Source organism: Protopterus annectens, chromosome 2.part1, assembly GCF_019279795.1.
Source record: "Protopterus annectens isolate FY-2018-M chromosome 2.part1, PAN1.0, whole genome shotgun sequence".
In the NCBI taxonomy this organism is placed as follows: domain Eukaryota; kingdom Metazoa; phylum Chordata; order Ceratodontiformes; family Protopteridae; genus Protopterus; species Protopterus annectens.
Window position 1 is genome coordinate 1,930,854,476 of NC_056729.1, and position 21,397 is coordinate 1,930,875,872.

The window sequence follows — 21,397 nt, forward strand, 5'->3', positions numbered from 1 at the left end:
CCTTAACTAAGGAAAACCAAAAGCCCTTCTTTAGCTATGTTAGAAATAGCCAACCTGCTAGCTGATAGGTCCAGTAAAAACTTCTCCCCCCATCCCCACCACATAGCCCCAAAGCATCCCTACCACCTGCACTCCACCTAGTATCTCCAAGGACCAGGTCATAAATGCTTTCTCCAAAGCCATAAACACAGCCTCTATGGGACCTGATAATATCCCAGGCTGCATTCTAAATGGATTAAAAGAGTAACTAGCTGCACTGCTGGGTACTGTTTTTTGCCACAGTCTAAGCACTGGTTTTGTACCTACTGAATGGAAAACAGCAACCGTCATTCCTTTACATAAAGGAGGCACTTCCACAGACTCTGGGAACTATAGAGCCATTAGCATGACCAGCCTAATTTACAAAGTTATGGAAAGAATAATCATGGGCCTTATCAACGAAGAAAGAGGAGACCTCCAAACGCTAAACCTGACCCAGTCTGGCTTCATTAAAGGGAGATCCTGCCTCTTGAATTTGGCAGACTTCTTTGAGACTGCCAACAAAGCCCTGGATGAAGGCAAATCCATGCATATGGTCTACCTGGATCTGGCCAAGACCTTTTGGAAGGGTGGCCTAATGGTTAAGGTGTTTGCCTTGCAAGCACAAGGTGCAAGGTTTGAGCCTCACAAGGGATAATTGGCTAAGCTTAAAATGGCTCGCAGGGGCAGTTAGCTTAGTGCAAACCCAACCCATACATATTTATTTAACATATTAACATATTTAACATTCCCTAGTCAGGGATCATTGATAAACTCACCCAGCTGGAGATCAATCTGTATATTTACAGGTGGGTTACAAACTGACTCACTGATAGAACACACATGGTCAAAATAGGTGACTCTACATCCATCAGAAGACCTGTAGCCAGTCATGTTCCTCAGGGATCTGTGCTGGGGCCTCTATTATTTGGAATCTACTTCTCAGATGTACAGGCTAAAACAAAAGGCCTATGGCTGACAAAGTTTGCTGATGATTGCAAACTAGGTGCAGTCATCGAGTCCCCAAATGATGTCAACATCCTACAAAAGGGACTTACAAAGACAAACAACTGGTGCCAAAATCATGGGCTAAAACTCAATGCAAAAAAATACATTATTATCTCCTTAAGGGTAATGTCCCTGCAGATTATCACATTAATAACAACACCCAAAGCACACAATCAGTGATGAGAGATTTGGGCACACAGGTTGGCAGCAACCTTTCCTTTGACGACCATGTCTCCACAGTGGTAAGAAAGGCTTTTTATACCACCCACATCATAAGTAAGGGCATTTTATCCAAACAAAAGAGGCTATAACCCCCCTGTACACTGGCACTCATCAGGCCAATAATAGAGTACAATGCTACCTTTGGTGTGTACATTACCAGACACCAGCAGCAACTGGAAAGACCTCAAAGGTTTCTTACAAAAAAAATTCAGGGTCTTCAGCATATGTCGTATGTTGACAGACTGAAATCACTGTCATTATACTCTGTGTATTGCAGACTACTCATAGGTAACCACTGCCTTGCATATAAAGCGATCTCAGATCCTACTCTAATGGAAATGGTGCACATTTGTAAATCAAATAGTATAAGATCCACTCGATCTAGGGAACTCAACCTAGTATGTGACATCAACAGGAAATACTTGAGAGACAGACATGTCTCACAGAGTTTACCTCTCCTCTGGAACAAGCTTCCAATTCAGGTGAAGCAGAGGCCCTCACTGGCCCTATTTAAGCATAATTTGGATGACTGGATGAGAAACCACAAATTCACCCTGGGAGTTTCACCTATGTCCCCCTTGGACAGGGGCAGTAGTTGTTGACTTAGTTCTGCTTAATACCTTGATATACCTGGGAACAGGGGTTGTACTTGGCTAGGCTTGTAAGAACCCTAGGGCCCTTAGCCTAGTAACCTCCTATGATCCTATGATACTATGAACAAAGTAGATATGGAAACATTATACATTATGCAGGCAGAGGTCATCACTTGCCATCCCCTAACGAAGGGTGGTGGGGCACTCCACTCACTCCTTGTAACCCAACATATACACTAATTGCACAGTCTCACAACAGCACAGAATATAAAACATTGTGAAACACTGCATTATACTGTAGACCATAGCTGAATTCATCAAAACAACATTTGTGCACAGTGGATTGGTTATTGATGAAACAGGTTTCATAACGTGAGACTTGATAAACTCATAGTTAACAAAGCTAAACATACCCACAGCTTTGCTGATGTGAAGGGGTTCTTTATTTCTTATATATGCATTTAAATGGACATATAACTACATGTACAATGAAAGCAGAATGAGACAGCATATTAAAATTAAATTAGTCTGGCCTTCTGTTACACTTTACATCTGAAAGCTTTCTCCGACTCATACATTCCATCATCTGTTTGCATCCGTCCCATCCTTTGATGAAAAAATCGGTAGTGTTACACCATTATGCAGATTAAATAATATTTAAAGAATATTGTTACACCATTATGCAGATTAAATAATATTTAAAGAATATACACTATATATTATTTTTAATAGTTTTTTATGCCTCTGTGTTGTTCTGTGCCTGTAGCTGAACAAGAAGTGCCTTCTAGTTGATACTAGAAGATCAGTAAGCTGTGGTATCTGTTCCCCCACCAGGTGTTTAGATTCATTTCCCAGTGCTAACACTGTAGTACAACATACAGGAGTAGGTGGTATTGCACTTCCAAGGTGCCATCCTTTTGAAGAGAATCAGAAGGATGCCCCATCTGACTCACAACATTCATTGAGAAAAAAATACAGAAGCTTTGTTGAAACAATAAGTAAATATTGAAAATGGGTTGCATTAATTATCACATATTTGTAGTAGTAATTTGCAAAATCAGTTCAGAAAAACATGAGATATTCAAGTGCAGATGAGTACTGAAAAATAGAACAATAACTGCATAATCTGTCTTATCCCTCCTGTTTCATTAGTAAACAGAATGTAAGTACTTGAAGCATATCTTCATGTTTGCTTTCTACCAGCATAATAAAACAGCAAAGATGAGGGGCACACATGATTTTCCCTACTCCCTGCATACCTAAATGAACAATATCCTTTGGAATGTGATTTTTGTTCCCCCTGCATCTCCAAGCACCTTAAAGATCAAGAAAAATGCTGCCACCTTTCTGAAATCTTAACATCAAAGTAGATACTGCTGCTTTTTTGCTTACAGGGAGATCAGACACCTCCTCCGCATGACCATGGGCAACACCGTTGTCCATCAATTTCCAATAACCAGGGTGATAGCAATCTGTGGTGTGGCTGTCTCATGTGATGAGAGTATTTTGGTTTTTAAGGGTCTGACCCCTCCATATGGGTGGGGTGTATATCTTACATCACTATGGGTGCTACTATGCCTTCTTTGCATGCTTCTATACACTTGCCAATGAGCACTACCATGTTCTTGGTTTCATGAGCGGAAAACATACATCAGGAATGTTGCAAAGTGTCAATTACCCTTCTTTGGGGGAATAGAGATATTGACTGACCAAGTAGCATGCTCTCCCACATGGAGAGGTTTGTCCCTCCTTTTCACACCAGCTCCAGTAGTGTCCCAAGCCACAAATTTAACTCGGTTTGCCAGAGTCATAGTCACGGCTCTATCCCTGTCTTCCAGTGGAGCTGAGTGTTTAAGCATCCTTTAATTATAAAACATTTCATAAAATATGAACCATAAAGCTTTGCCATCTGTGAACTACTCATCTTTTAGTTCCAAGAACTACATTTCAGTTGATGTAACACACCATTCTGTATCTATGTAAGTACAGAAAGCCTTAGCATGTCATTATCCCTCTAGTTCTCCTTAGACTTGACTACCCCCTTCCTTGTGCAAGTATTGAAAATTACTTAGTTTAATCTATTATAAATAGGAAGTGGCCATCACCTTCTTTTTCCTCTGTGCATAAGGACTGCATGCAGTTTGACTCTGAAATCCAACCACAGCTCACTGAAGGAGTCATACAACTTAAACATTTGCAGTTTCGTCAGAGAGTGCCCACTTCCTAACTATTCCACTTCTAAAATCCTGGTCTTCTTTCACTGGAAATCTGAGCCAAATTAGTTAAGACAGACAAATGGCCTGACAGTAGAAAGGTAGCATTTTATCAGACAGAACTAAGAGTTCTGTGGATACAAAAATATAATCAAACATCTGCAGAAGACATCTTTGACATGTGCACCTCAGTGAAAATCCTACCACTTAAAAATACACTTTTGGGTGTACAACTCTAAGCACCTGCCTCAGGGAATTAGCAGATATAAATAACATGCCTCTTCAAAGAATGGTTTCAGTATCACATTTTAAAGTCTGCCTTCAGGAAGCCCATGGTAAATGAGGTCTTACACACTTAACAAAAAGAAAAAGAAAAACAAAAATTGTGTTTCTGAGACAAAGGATAATGAACACTGATAATATCCATAAGGCTACAATAGTCCGAACCCTAATCCACAGGGCCCTCTCAGGCTTAATTTCTTGCATGTCCAAAATTTTCCAAGCCACTGTTAGAAAAAAGTGTTATAACTATACACATTTCTTCCTTAGGACCATCTTTTTCACCACTACTTTGAAACATCACATCTTTAAATGAATGCAGCCTACAATTTTGTACTTATCTATCTATCTATCTATCTATCTATCTATCTATCTATCTATCTATCTATCTTTATATCTATCTATCTATCTATCTATCTATCTATCTATCTATCTATCTATCTATCTATCTATCTATCTATCTTTATATCTATCTCTCTTTCTCTATTGTCAACATTATTTGTTTATTTATTTACATTTTGCTAAGTGGGTTAATCCACGTGGCACGTGTCCATTTTAATGGGTGAACTGAAGTGGCACTGTATAGATGGAGGAAAGTTAGCCAAGACACCACTGAAATTTCCCTGCTCATTTTTCAGTAAGTGCCATGGGATCATTTATATTCATCAAACTATGACAGCATGACATTTCATCTGAAGTATGAGGACCTCAGGAATGTAACGGCATTATAACATGAATCAAACCACATGGTTTGGGGATAGAACTCACAGATGTCTGATATTTCTGGTATTAGAATCAAGCAGACTTTCTGCTGAGGCACTGTCTCAGTGCACATAGCATCTTAGAGCATCTTGTCCATGCTCAGCACTATTAAAATGGAGGGTCATGGATTAATTTATTCTAGTTCTCCCTAGTAAATACTGTGCTGTACCTCGTAGCTTTCAATCTGAATAAAACTATCCTCAGTGGGATCATTCAAGTATGACAAAAAATCCAAACTTGTTCGATGTCTGTAAATAATAATAATAATAATAATAATAATAATAATAATAATAATTATTATTATAAATAATGTTTTTATTGTATCTGTTCAGCTAGGCCATCTAAGTCTCTTAGGGGCAAACCCCTTAGGAAACTTAAAAAATCTGTATGTCCCCCTTCAAAGCTGTAAGAACTTATTTCTCTACTGACACCCTGACTGCTTTTATTTTCTTACAGAGATCTGCCCTATGGCCCTCTGTGCTGGAGAGTAGGGTTGTGTATTATTTATACATTTTAATTCTCAATTTAATAATTTATGTGAGAAAGTGAACTGGTGATCTTGGACCATTTTCAGACACTACCCAGGCTACAATTGCAAGAATAAATGTAATATACCCAGTTTGGAGTATCCTACATATTGTGGGAGGAAACTAGACTACCTGAAGAATCCTCATGGACAGAGAGAATATGCAAAAAAAAACACAGGCAGTAACCAGAGTTCAGGATTGAACACTGCGAACTAGAGATGCTGAGATAAAGATCACAGGCCATAGAGCCTCCATTCTGCCTTTAGGAGTAATTATGTCATGTAAACATCATAAACTTTTTGTTTTCACACTTTAGTAGTAACAGAATACAAAATATCATTGCTCAGTCTCATATCTCCTGTGTCCATTTTAGACAACATCATTACATTTGTCTTACCATACTGCTTATAAGGCAGGGTAACAAATAAGGAGAATGCATAATGAACAAATACGTAGAAGGCTAAAAATTATACGAAGTCTTAAATGTTTCAAAAATGGTGGTAACTGAATAAAAACAAGTAAAGCTTAGTGTTATTTAGGCAGAAAAAAGCTTATAAAAGTACCATATTGCACTGTGAAACATAATAAAATGAAGTAAAAAAAGACAGAAAAAGGAATTATTAAAAATTCAAGGTTAAACAGAAAGGTATTGAGAGGGCCTTTTAAACCAGAAATTGTGAAGGATTCCTTAATCTAGAATATGAGTTTCCAGAGTTGAGAGCAGTGGTGGCTGATGACTTCAAATCAAAGGGGGGCTGCAGGAGACAACTGAATGGCTTGGTCCAATGGGAAGGGGTGTGGCCAATTATAAAGGGGTGGAGCTATGCTCAAAACCACAAAAACTGGGACTTTAATTAAATATGCTGCCCTGGGTGCCAAACCATCATTATGAGAGTCCAATCAAGACAATATGAAGTGGAGAAGAAAAAAAATATTTCAGTGCATTGGCTACATAACAGCTTACTTAATATCTAGATGGAAACAAAAGGGTTGTGAGGCATGAAAAAATAAATTACTTTTTAAATACATTACTGGAATGCCAGACAAAATCAAACATAAAAAAACAAGCAGCACTCAACTCAAACCACTTCTTCTACTTCTTGCACTGCAGTTCTAATTATAATTTATATTCAGCTATATAAAAGTACCAAGTAACATGCTGAAAGTAGCTATCTCTGTGATACCCACACTTGTAAAATGTTTCTTATCCAAAAAAGACCTGCTGCCTGACAACAACTATCTACTTGTTTCATGGGGAAAACATGATCAAAGTAAAAAAATGAACAGAAAACAAGAAACAAGCTCAAGATAAATTGCTTAAAGGATTACTGCACAGGTTATGGACCACACATAGCAGATTGGCATTCTGTTTAGTTTACGGGTAAAGCCTGCAAAGATGACTGCAAGTCTCCAACAAATGTAATGAGCTTCTGAAAATACTGTAATCCTGTCTTTTATTACAAATACTGTCATATACATTTCAATACCTAAGGCTTATACGTTATCTAGTTATGTAAATATTATTTGCATGGCAACAGCAAAAAGGCTTTAACAGTATGCTTATTAAAGGTTACTTGCATCTTTCAATCTCAGACAAGCTTACCTGTTGGTCATTAACACATTGTTACTTAAACACAGAGCAAAAGGCACTGCAAGAATATGCATTTTCTGAATAATAAGAAGCATAAATCAACAGTATAAAAATATGACAGAAAACCAGAACATTCTACAAAATCAAGGACAGATGAAAAAACACTATGTCCACCTTGGATGGGGGGATACTCTGCACACTTACACTGTGTAACTGCTCCTTGCCTTGCTTGGACACATCCAAAGCCCCTACATGGGGGAGTAAGCTACAACAAGTATGTCACAATTTGAAATGTCTCTGGCTGACTGTGATGGCCCTGACACATTTGTCATACCTATCAACCTCAGAGCAAGAAATCTGAAAAAAAGCCATAAATAGAAGTGTGTCAAAGGCCCAAAAATAAGGACAATTTTTAAATATTGCTCTTATAAACTTAGAAAGATAATAGAATAGTAGGTATGCATTAGTATGAATTTTCTGAAGGGTATGAAATCTGAAACTCAAATGTCTGTCATTATTTTATAACTTCAGTCTTTAATGATTTGCCACTAATGTGCCAGAAAGCCACAATTTTATGAAAAGCGAACCAAAAATGTGTTGGAAAAGTATAAAATAGCCACACAATACAGCTGGGAAACTGTCAAAGAAGGGACACTTTTTTAAATATTAGTACTGTTAAGTTGAGCAGCTGACAAAATAAGATAATCTACATGCATTTCTGAAAAAAAAAGTAATCTGTAACTCTGATCGTTGCAATTATTTATTAATTGTAAAGCCTCCATGTTTATTCCAAAACTGGCATTTTGCAGAGGGATTCTTAGGGGAAGAGCAACATTTTGAGCCAAAACCAGGGACAGTTGAGAGATTTAGATATAGCTAATTCTAAAAAGTGATTTATTTATAGGTACCTCTTAATGCAGGAAATCTGGACAAGGCCAAATATATTGGGGGAACAAACAAACAGTACTAAAAATTGCTCTTGTATAAACTTAGTTGATAGAATAACAGGTCTTAGTTTTGCATGCATTTTTCTGAAGGGTATGAAGTCTGAAACTCAATGCCTGTCATTATTTAGTGACTTCATTCCTAAATGATTTGCCAGAAAACCACAAATTTTATGAGGAACAAACCAAAAATAAGAAGCAAAAATCTATTCATTCTGTGAAAATCTGGACAGTTGAGAGGTACAGTTCAGCCAGGAGAATTGTGCGGTAAAAATCCTACATGACAGAATTAGCTCCCTAGGTGTGGACAATAAGTACCCCCCCCCCCAAAAAAAAAAAGCCACAGATCTAAGAGTAGTGATTGCTTTAGTCTGGCTTATCACTTTCAGTAGCATTCAGACTCAATCAGTGAAAATATTCAGTAACAAAAAAGTTTGTGATTGTAGACAGTTGATTTAACTGGTTCCTAACTGAACACATCCAACCAAGAACTGGGAGGGGGCAACCCTGAGCTGATCAGATAATCAATAAACACCTTCCTGATTGTATTAAATTATATTCCTTGTATAATACAGTACAGTTATTAGAGGGTATTTTAAATGTATTGTTTTGAACATTTTTTCCAGTAAACAATGAAGCAAAATACATCTACCAATAATGACAAAACTGAACAGAACAGTTCCATCATAAAAGTCTACTCAAATTTCTACAATCCACCAGTATCAATAAATATGCACAATCTCTGCAGAAGTAAAAGTCATCTAAAGAATTTCACATTAAAGAGATCTGTAACTAATGAAAAGGTTGCTGCTAGCAAACAACTTTATATTTCATTGTTTCATCTACAAATAAAGTGCCTGTGTTACATTAGAAAAATAATAATCTAGTAATATTGCAATAGAGAATGGATGGCAAACTGATAGCAGGTTCATAGTTACTAGGTCTCTGTGCCAAAGAGGACATTCTCAGGACTGCAGCATCCACCCCCTTTAAAAGTACAACACAGTACAGTATCAGCAATGCATCTACATACTGTGGGAGTAGAACCCACAGCCTTCTGCATCAAATGCAAGTATTCAACCTGTTATGTTACTAACAATGCAAGCAGATTGAGCATAAGCAGCACTAAACTTCTCTTCCCCTGAAGCTCTCAGCTCCTTGTAAAATCCACTTGACACTCAACTGTGTCTCTCAACTTTGCAGCACAAGAAATCTGGAAAAAAACAAAATGTATTGGGGGGGACAAAAACTCAAAAAAACAGGGACACATTTTAAACATTGTTTGTAATATCTTGGAAAGTGGTTAGATTAAAACACGTTACCACCATGCATTTCACTGTAAAATCTTGAGCTCAGGACCCTATGCACTATAGTCAGAACAACATACCACTATGCCAAATCAGATGTTTCTTGAAAGACAGGAAGACTGAAACTTAAATGGCTGTCATTTAGTGAATTCAGTTCTGACCATAGCTCTCAAACTCTTAGCATAAAAAAACCCAGACAAAGCCAATGATGGTGAAATACAGCCCCCAAAATAGGGACAAATTTAAATTATTGATCTTATAAACTTAGAAAATTGCTAGAATAAAAGGTTTTGTGTTACCATGTATTTTTTGAAGAATATGAAGTCTGAAATTCAAATGCCTGTCATTATTTAGTGAATTCAATCCTTCACTGATTTCAAAAATTCAGAAAACCACATATTTTATGAGGAACAGAGCAGAACAAAAATATGAAGCAAAAATCTGTCCAGCTTTCCCAAGTGGTGGTGGATAGGGAATTCAGGCTGTTGCTACCTGTACCCAAGGTACAGGGTTTGAGCCTGAGCAACTCTAGCCACCAGGTATATTTAACTGGGGCATTTTGCGCACAAACACACACACACACACACACACACACACACACACACACACACACACGCGCAAATAAATAATTCCAACACACACACACGCACGCACACACACGCACAGACACACACACATGCACACAAATAATTCCAAAACACAGGGTACCTTGTAGTGTTCCTGGAGAACCTTCTCTGGCAGCAAGAGTCAACCCTCCCTTGCATCAGTGACGCCAATCAGTAGCTATCTGACTACAGACGTTGCAGTCCAATCCTCTTCCAGTCTATGTGGTTACAAACTGCATAGACTTCTGGGCATCTGTACACTGATCCCTTCTCTTCATAATCTGGACTGGTTAAACAGCAGTCCGGATTTACAGAAACCTGGAACTCACTGAGCATGCATGTGCAGTTTGAGTTCTGGGACCTGCTGCTAATTATTTTATTTTTAAACTTTTTTTTTCAATTTTACAGCTGGGGGGCTGCAGTCCTGCAGTCCAATAGAATGAGCCACCCCTGGTTGAGAGCCTTGATGGTAAAAGAACTGAACTCCACCAGACTCAAGACAGGCTTCAGGGACCTTCCACAACCCCAAGGAACCAGTCATGTTGGACATAGATGCAAGATACAAAAACAGCACACATGCTGAGAATAAAATATTAAGAGTCTAAATGGGCAGGGGAGGACCAAAGTCTTGTTAAGTTATGAGGAACCAAGATCTTGTAGGATTAAATAAACCAACAGTTTGATCTTTAAGGTAATTATTGGTCAGATAGGCTTCCAGGCCAGACTTCACTGCATGATACTAATGTAACAGTGACAAGAAGTACTTTTAAGCAGCCAGGCTAGACAGTTTTGAACAAGCTGCAAAATATCCATTTGTTGTGAGGCAGCCTCAGGTAAAGGGAATTGAAATAATCTAGCCAAGAGAAAATCAAAGCATGTGCCTGTCAAGATGTTATCACAAGGATGAAGGTGCTGATGTGAGAGTTATTTTGAAGTTGGAAGCAATAAGTCTCAAAAAAGACACCTATTTCCTATCAGTCATTGAAATTAACGCTACAATTTCTTACCATCCTCATAAAAGTTAGGCTGTCACTACTATATATCATAATGGCATCAGGGTTTCAACAATTATATTCTCTCAAGGTGGTGTAAATAGCTATGACTACTGTTTTTATTTGTGTTTACTTACAAGCAGTTAATATTCATATACATTTGGATAAATTAAAGGTTCTCACCTAATGAATCCACTGTTGACAACATGCCTTGTGGAAAAGAAAGATAAAGGTCAGTATTGTCAGCTTAGCAATGATACTGAGGGTCTCTCTGTCTATCTCTCTCTCTCTGTCTGTCTCTCTCTCTCTTTCTCTCTCTCTGTCTCTAATGAGATTTGCTAGGGAAAGCATGTACTCAGAGAATGATGGAAAGTTTAATATAGAACCTTCTGCAATAAAAGATGTCACAGGATAAACACAATGAATGTTTGTCCCTAAAATGATTCAGTGAGTACACTCTGTAAGGTAATAGGTGATGCCTTCGAGGATGGTACATTTATCTCCAACCATTCAAGAAGGGTACTATGATCAGCTGTGGAAAATGCAGAAGAGTGATCAATAACAGCTGTGAAAAATGCAGAAGAGTGATCAATAACAGCTGTGGAAAATGCAGAAGAGTGATCAATAACAGCTGTGGAAAATGCAGAAGAGTGATCAATAACAGCTGGGGAAAATGCAGAAGAGTGATCAATAGCTGTGGAAATGCAGAAGAGTGATCAATAACAGCTGTGGAAAATGCAGAAGAGTGATCAATAACAGCTGGGGAAAATGCAGAAGAGTGATCAATAACAGCTGTGGAAAATGCAGAAGACTGATCAATAACAGCTGTGGAAAATGCAGAAGAGTGATCAATAAGGATCAATATGGAATGATACATTTGATCCCTCCCACTAAGAGGTGATTCAAAATCTGGTTAAAGGCAGCCTCATTACCATGTCATGTGCAGAATCCACACTGGAACGAATCTTTGATATGATATTCGATAAGTATAGATAAACGTTGTGAGCAGAAGCTTCATCAACAATCATACAATAAATCGGATGGTTACCAGTGGGGTAGTAGTTGTCAAAGTCATCTCAATCAAGAGAATGTACCAAGGTGACCAATACGTCTTTTAGAACAATTTAGAAAGAAAGCTACACTAGTAGGATGCATAGAGAAAGCTGAATAGATCAATGCTCCAAGCATATCAATACATGTCAGAAACCGTCTTTCTGGGCACAGATCCCATCTGCAAGAAATAGCACACATGCTGAGACCATAGAAACCAGTTCCACATAGGGTCCTGAAACTCACTCCAAGTCCAAGCCGGGTACTCCCTGCAAATAAGCACTTTTTGCATCTATTATGGAAGATAACATACTTTGCAATGATGACAGCTCAGCTGTGAATATCTAAGCAAAAATTCACATTCATGAGACGAAGACACTCTAATATGGAAAGACAAGTCAGACTGAAGCTGTCAATTACTTGAAAAGGCATGGTCAGTTGATTAGCCACAGAAGAGATCCCCCTTGTCAAGAACATTGTTCTTTCCTGTAAATATTTGCTTCATAAACCCCATAACATTTATCAAACCTAAACTTGATTTAAAGAAGCCTGCACATTTTTATTTTCTCTCAAGCCTTCAGCCCTGTTGTCTCTGAACATGGTGCTCCATGTCAAACCATGGCTAATGTGGCCTAAGGTGAACCTGGGATAAGCAGGGAGGTGCAAGAATGTCTACTGAAGAACATACAAGTGAATTGTATGTTGCAAGTAGCTCTCTAGAACCTTCTATACTGATAGCATATGGAGCCAGTTGAAGGCAGAAGAAAATCGATCAAAGGTTACATCATAATAATTCCTACATTCAACTAACTTAAGATCAAGTCTGTTACTCATATAAATACAATGAGAAATGAACAAGGTGGCTCCACTAGAAGTTTGGAGTTAGGCACAGCAATTTGGAACACCAAGTCCAGAGTATGTCCAAAGTAATAGGTAGCTCCAGTAACAGAGGTGATTACCCGAGCAAAGACAAACCCTTTCCTATTAGAAAGGAAATCCTTTGCAAAAGTCAAAGACACATCACTATCCCAGATGCTGAAGTCATCCAGAACTAAACAGATTGACATCAATGAGAATAATTTGATAAGGAAGTCTGTGAACACAAGAAATGTTCTCATATTAGCAGGGGGATAGTAATATTAGCAGGGAGATAATAAATGAGCAGTAAACCACAGCTGGCTCTTCTACCTCTGAACTAATCAAAGGAGTTAATAACTTCAGATTTTATATTGGACAGTCTCAAAGGAGAGTGACAACAAATCGCTATCTTACCAAATCACAGATGCTGCACAACTGACATGAGCAGAAATACAACCCCCTCATATGGACCAAAGTTGTCATTTTAATGTGTTCCCTGTAAAAACGTATAGGCCCTCATCTTGCAATGAGTCTGAAGTGATGCCAGACTTTGTATGAATAGATAGGCTCAGGCATTAACATGAAACAACTAAACAGAGACCACAGGTTCTTGGGTCTCTAGTATGTGTCAAGCAGAAATCACTTCTCCCTGATTACACTGCACAAAGCTGTAACACTGTAAGCTCAGTGTTGGTTGACTGGTCACCCTAATGGCCAGCAGTTCTGAGGAAGTAGGAAACCCCATACCAGACCACCTCTGGTGCCCACTCTTTTGCCTCCTCAAAATATGAAATGTACCCCACAAGCAAAAGGTACTGGTGTAGCATCAAAGAGGGGAAAAGGGGACAGAATACCTGAAGAACATCATTTGAATCACTGAAAAAAATATAATCCATCTGATAAGTTCTAGATATAAATAAAGTGCAGAATTAAGTAACAATAAATTAATAAATGTTATCCAAATGCACAAATTAAAAATACAGCTGCCTAAACAAACCAAAATGTATGTAAAATTGGACCATATGGAATTATCGGAAAGCATCTTAAAATCTCCTGCATGCTTCCTTGAAGATGAGGTAACAGTAAATTCATGAAGTGTAATCAACACAACTTGAATAGTGTACTTATCCAAAAAAAAAAGAAAAAAAATACTGTGGACAGAGTGACTGAATTGGCAACAAATTAATTGAACAATCACTTTATAAAAATCCAAAGTGCATTGATCATGTCTTCTGAAAACAAAAGCAATGCATCCAAACACTTAAAAAAGCAGCAAATATATTTTAGGAAGATATACATAAAGCAAATGTAATACTCACTTGCCAAGACTTATAGAAGAAAATATCTCCAAAAGAATGGCAATATAGTCAGCCAAAGTCTGAGCAGTCTAAAGGTTCTGATGTCACTGCAAATGTGTATTAACAGCAGAAATCATTCAGCTAAGATCCAGACTGCATGACAGGCAGACATCAAAGTAAATCAACTACTAAATCTGCCAAAATGCACACAATAGTGAAATGAGCAAAGAATTCAATAAAACAACATCGTAGTACTCAGCAGATAAAACAAAGTAGACTCTTCAGCAAATGCCATTCTGACAGGATCAGTTAAGAAGAGTACAGTAAAGATTTCCTCAATCCCCAGAATGAAGGCCAATCCCAGTTAAAGAAAGAACAGATGTAGCAAACAGGTTTGGCAGAATAAAATAGAGTGCTAAAGAATTCTATAAAATGTTGAAATCCAAAGTCTGAGATATAAACTGTGGTTGGTGCACTCCCAAAAGTCGAAATATCTTCAACTTGTAATAAGACTGAAATTGAACAAGCTGTTAGGCAGTTAGTCGATGCCATCTTGACGACTCTCATTCATTAATTTGTGGCCCCTTGGTGGAGATATGGATATGGCCCGGTGGTGGAGATATGCTTATAACAGATTGCATGGAAGCAGAATGCTGAGCAAAATTGGGTTTTCCGTCTTTATTTCAATTCTGATAGTTAAGGGGCTGCATGTGTCATTTTGGGTGACAGCTCTAAATCCGGCCATAAAATAATGCTCATCTGTTATGATAACAGGAGCAAAGAGATGAAAATAAAATTATCTTTATTAACTTCTTATCTTTACTCTTGTTTAAGACAGGTTTTGTGCAACTAGTAATGCCTCTTTTCTCCATTTGCACTTCAACTACATAGCCATAAACATGATTACAGATCATTCAATATGGGTAATATATGCCCTCAATAATTACATAAAACATTCAATTATTTCATTACATAACTTGCTTAATTAACATAAAGTGCTATCAGCTTAGACACATACATACATTTCTTAATGAAGATTGGTCCCCTAAAAAGGCATCTAAAAACCACTTACAAGATCTTTATATTATTTCATGATTCATACTATTAGGACTAAATATGTAAGATTTAAATATATTTACTTCTTTACTGTTAAGTACGTTTCTGTTCTTACTGAGTAAGAGGGATCTGAGGACAAGCTTGACAGATGACAAGGAAATTAAAACTTTGCCACAGGACTCTTTTGTGATCTTTTATATATGTAAGCCTAAGGTACTTTTGACATCTTCAGATGGATTTTTCTGACACCATATAATATTTTACAGGGAACATAGAAATCTCAAACAATATAAAGCTCAAAATGTTGAATAGCTGTAAAGTAATGAATATACAGATTACATGCTTACAGTCTGCTCACCTTTCACTTTTGTAAGTGTTTATAAAGGTCAGATTTCAAGTTCACATTCAGTAACATGCATAAACCTAACCATGAATACAAATAAAATAAATTGTACTAGTTAAAAAAACAAATACATATAAGCACAAAAATGGTGAAAACTGTGCATGAAATGAAATAAAATTGACTAAAATAATTGCATGATGAAATGTAAAGAATGCAATAGCTGTATTGCAAAGGCTTTTTCTCTTTCTCAGTGCATAGTTATCAATCTTGAATTAATGCTGTTCTGATATTCCGTAATGCTGGACACATTTTTCGAGAGGCTGGTAACCACTAGGCAGAGATACCTCAAATAAAGGATGACTTAATTAAGTATCTTGCCCAGGGTCACAGAGCAGGTAAATGGTGACAGAGGAAATAAAACCCAGGACTAAAGGATAAAGTCTGTTAACAATGCATAACCTTAATCCTGTACTCTAACCTGATAGGCTTAGTTTGGTAATTGATAGTGATATTTTGATGCCTAGGGAAATGAAGACACTATCACAAATCAATCACAGAGAACTGCCGTGAACCATTATAACAGACTAACACTAATGCTTACAGCTCCAACAGCTACAGGAAAATGTATGCTTAGTGACATGGAAAATATGCATTGCTTATCTTTCTGTAGGTTCTCTTTAATAAGGTTATTTGTAGAGGAAATATCCTGTACTCTGTAGCTTTCAATTCTTTTATGTAGCGAATCACCTCTTTGAGCAGCAGCTCAGAGAAGAAAAATTAAATCTTTCAGCTGCCATTCAAGCTAGGAAGTTCTTTAGAGTGGTTAACAAAGCACTGAAATAGCTGCCAAGTATACAGGATTGATTCATGAGACAGAAATGGCAGAAGTGCCAAACAGAGGCTCAATACAATATATATATATATATATATATATATATATATATATATATATATATGTATAGGACACAAGGTAACCAGCAGTACCAGCTGTTGTTTACAACTTTAAGCTGCCACTGGTTGAGTTTCTCTGTTTTTCTATCTTCTGACATTATTTCCTACACTAGCAATAAATTATTACTTATGAGCAGTGCTTGCATTTCCTACAGGGTGAAGAGATGATTTGTCAGTCAGTCTGTGCATTTAAAATTGTATCAAAATATTTTGCATTATATATTTTTATAAAAATCTATATTTTTATGATGGTTTTCTATCCTAAACATGTACTGCTGTCTAATTAAATGTTTGGTATGAAACGCATTATGTTTCCAAGCTTCATAATGATGTCTGGTGTTTCAGATTGTCACCTTGCATATGTTGTATTTTCACAAATACCAAGACCTATCATGAGTAGTACCTTCCATTCATAATGGTAATGGCATAGATTTTGTGTAAAATATTTATGAAACCACAAATGAACTAAATATTTTGTAACACACATTTTATGCTAATGATCATTTGTATGTTATTGTGCCTGTACTCTATCAAAAGTAATTTGAATTGTTAGCCTAAAGGCATTTTTTTTGTAGAAAGAGTGGAATGATGGGAAGGGATGTAGGACTGTCTGGGTGGGGTAAGTTGGGTAGGTGAGGAAGCAACTGCAGACAGACAAGACAAACAAGACAAGAGACAGGGATGGTGAAGACCACAAGAGGTGGGTGAACACCATGGCTGGTGAGAGGGTGGGGAAATTGAGGTCCCATACATGTTAAGCTGGGTGACAGTGATAATCGAGTCAGTGAGTAGACTGTCACCTCACTGTTCTGCTGGTTGCAGTGCCTGACATCTGCATCTGCTATGAATATTCTGAACCAGGATGGAGAGCAGGCAATCCATCTGGTGTAGGTGTGCACCCTCAGTGTGGCACACAATCCTATGCATCATCCCTGGCGGTTCTTCTCGGGTGTTAAAGTCACCACCTCTGCCACTGCTCCTGGAGGGAGATACAGACCTATCTTCCAGAGCAGAATTACCTGAGGGGCCAGGTAGTGCAGGGGTAGCAGAGGGGCTGCTGCCAGGTCACAGGCCACACATGTTGAGCAGCGGTGCTGTAGCAGGTGGATTCAGGGCAGGAGGATCCCTTAGGACAGGCCTACCCTGCTGTGCCACTGGGAAAAAAAAACAATAAGTAAAAAAATAAAAAAACAGAAGATAAGGGTTGGGGTGAGAGAAAAAAGGTAGAACATTAGTAACTTCATATGTGACATACAATGCATTACAATTATTTGACCCTATTCTGTTACCTTTCATTTTAGCATTACAAACTCCTAACACATTTGTTCATTACTTTTATGATTACCCAGCTTATAACAGATACACACTATACTACAGATTGCAGTCAGCAATCCTTGATGTGTGCATATATTGGACATATGGGTGCTCCAATTATACTGATTACAGATTACAGCAGGCCATTTGTGCCACTGCTTTAGAGCTCTGATGTTAAATTGCAATATAGATGAAGACTTAACAGTACTGTATATTTGGGAAGTGTGTTTTTTGGAACCACAAGCTCTGACTACTCTCTAATACTGAACTGTTGTTTTGGCCTCCAGACTAATGCATGGATACTTTCCTGTTACAGTTGAGAGATGAATGCTCAGTTTGATACAACTGTATAATAAACCAGTAAAGGTGTCTTTACTTTTAATGATAAATTAACAGTACTGTTCAGATGCATACATACCACATGCTTGTCACATCCATGCCAATCTAGTGGCATGGGTTCCTGCATTCCGTTCTTGGTCTGTGACAGCCGCAGAAAAACACAGAACCGAATACCAGCATGAATGCCAATCCTGACTATATCCTGCTTTTAAGTCTTACAAGGAGTCTCTGTAAGTGATATGTACACGTCTGTTGGGTGCCCCCAGTCCTACATTCCTTGATCTAATGGTAAAGGGTATTCCTCTTCCTTATCCAGAGGTCTCTGCAATGATTCTTACATTGTTCACCAGTGTGGGGGATATCGGTAGCACTAGTCAAAGCACAGGTAACATTATTCCATGCCTCTGACTTATAATTTGAGGCACAGTAGTCCCTCCGCAAAAGCCTGGACCCATGCTCATTCACTAGGAGTTTAGGAAACACTTTAAATTCCTTAACTTTCCATCTTTGACCATGGAATTGCAAAACCTCTCCATAAATGCCTGCCATGCCTACCTCAGGTCAAGACCAATGTAGAATGCTGTTTTCCCACCAATTGCAGGCATTGTGTTTACTGAGAGATTGCACATTTTGGTTTTGCAACATTTGAAAATGTTGTGCATCATTTACTATTGACAAAACACAGTGCTCAAGGGTGCAGTATGTGGGGCAACATGTTTGTGCAATGGCCAGCAGTCCTAACTGAATGCATCCAGTTTATGTGTGTTGCTGTCTGTGTCCTGTCTGCTATCTGGGTGAGCCATTCAATCAGTTTGTGCAGTGTCACTCTGCATGCATACCAGATGAGAATAGCCAAACACATTTGTGCTTAGTGGTGCATCGTGCAAATGGTGCCCCCCCCAAAAATTAAAAAATGAGAAAGAGGAAATGAGTAAAATCAATCTATGACATACATGGTAGAAAATGTTAGTACACATAAGATATGTCTACATAGGTCTGGATCTCAACTCTCGCTCCAATACACTTTCAGAAAACAGGATGGGTGCATTTTCCATCTTTGCCACAAAAAGAGCTTTGCAGCAAATACATGAAGTAATTCCTCAGACAGCCAAGTGCAACTGAATGTACACTGATATCAAAGCATGACCTGTTATTTGTAAATGCATTCTAGGATATACATGTGGCTGTAGTGCACTTAGTGATCACACACAACCTGTTATGATTATTCCTTGCAAATATCCAGTTGTGTCCTACCTTTCTGTGTAGCTTGGTCATTCATCAGTAATCTGACCAGTACTCAGAGACATGCAGTGTGTAAGCCATTCTATATCAATTACCTTAAAATGTGTGAGGATATTAACTGGGAATTCTATGATATGCAGTTGCCATCAAATGAAAGGCAGGTTGAATGGCACAAACAAGCATAGACTGCTCTTTTGGGGTGGGAGCAAAGGTGAGTCCCTGTTATGGCACATGCAAGGGTACACTGTTCTTTTGAGGGGTGGACCTGGGCAGAGTTACTGTTATGGAAAAAACAAGGATATGTTGCTTTTTTACTCTCCTTGTTAGCCATCCTTCGTCTTTGATCTTGTGAAGGTTGTGAAGTCGGAAACTGCAATGTGTCTCATTACTTTCTAACTTCTCTCTGTTATGATTTCCCATTAGAAATGTATGGTGCTAAACTGAGGGCATGCAGTGATTATCGGGACTTTAGAGAGGTAGGAATGTGTGAATTTTGGTGCCTGAGGTCTACTACTTGCTAATGGACACATAGAAGTCAAATAACTCTCTGCTGTCATATGTTATGTTAATTTCTGTATAAATCATCCACCTTTTAGTTGCTTACCATACCAAGTGATGAAATACAAGGACATGCCATAATATTATCGTACAATACAATACAATACATGTTCAAGACTTAGTTTGTAAATGCAGCAGTTGCCACAGTGTTAGTTTAATACTGATTGTGATACAAGCAGTGCACAGCAAATAAATGGGGAGGCAAAGGAACTGGCTCTGAGTTGAAGCTTGCAGAGGATGCAGAGTTCCTGTATTGTGTCCCTGTCCACCCTGTAGCACTCTACAATGTCCATGTCATGTATGTTGTGATAAGTGAAATGTGGCCTGAAAACTCTTCTTTGTCTCAACCTAGGCCTATTGGTAGCAGCAGTAGCATTGCCTGCCATCTGTAGCACATACAAATGGAGTTAAGCAGCAGCAGCAGCTCCTAAAATTCTGTCTGTGTAGACTTTCTGTGTCTGTACTCAACTACTTTTGAAATCCACAGGAAAAAAACAGCATGGAGTCGAGTCTATATTATTATATAGTCGAAGTTCCGTAACTTTGACTACCATATGTACAAACACATATGCCCGAAGTTACAGAACTTCAACTATGTTTAAAAAAAATAAAAAAAGGGAAAAGAAAGTAAAAAGTTATATTCCCCCCTTGCACCCCCTACACCCCCTGTTCTTTAAATATACCAACTCTGAGGTCATGGTACAGTGCAGTAAAGGGAAATATTTAAAGTGCGGGGGTTGTGGGATGCAAGGGGGCTTGCACCCTGATTACAACCCTTAGGAATGTTCTTTTTGTTTTTATTTTTTTTCAATCAATGTATGACAACTTCGAACTTATAATTTCAACCATATCACGTTCAAAGTTGTCATACTTCGAATATGTAATATAGACCCCATGGAGTCTACATGGTTGCTTTATAGCTTATTGAATAGCTCAACCAGATTGGTTGATTAGCATGCAATTCCGCTTCTTATGCTGTAATTAGCATCATTGAAACACATGCTAAAACAGATGCAATCCATTAATAATCTACCACATTATAAAAAAGGCAAATGTTTTTCTATTGTGTGCATGGGGAGCAAAGAAGAGTCACTGTTATGCCACAAACTGGAGTGGACTGTTCTTTTTGGAGGGAGCACAGTTGAGTTACTGCTATGGCATATGCAAGGATATGTTGTTCTTGTTACTTTTCTCATTTTACATCCTGCCTGTTGTTAGTATTTCACATCTGTAGACTGTGTTATGTTTTTCCAGTGGGTACTACTGACTGCCTATGTTTACTGTTTTATCTGGTAACAGTTACTCTGTAGTTATGTGATACTTATGT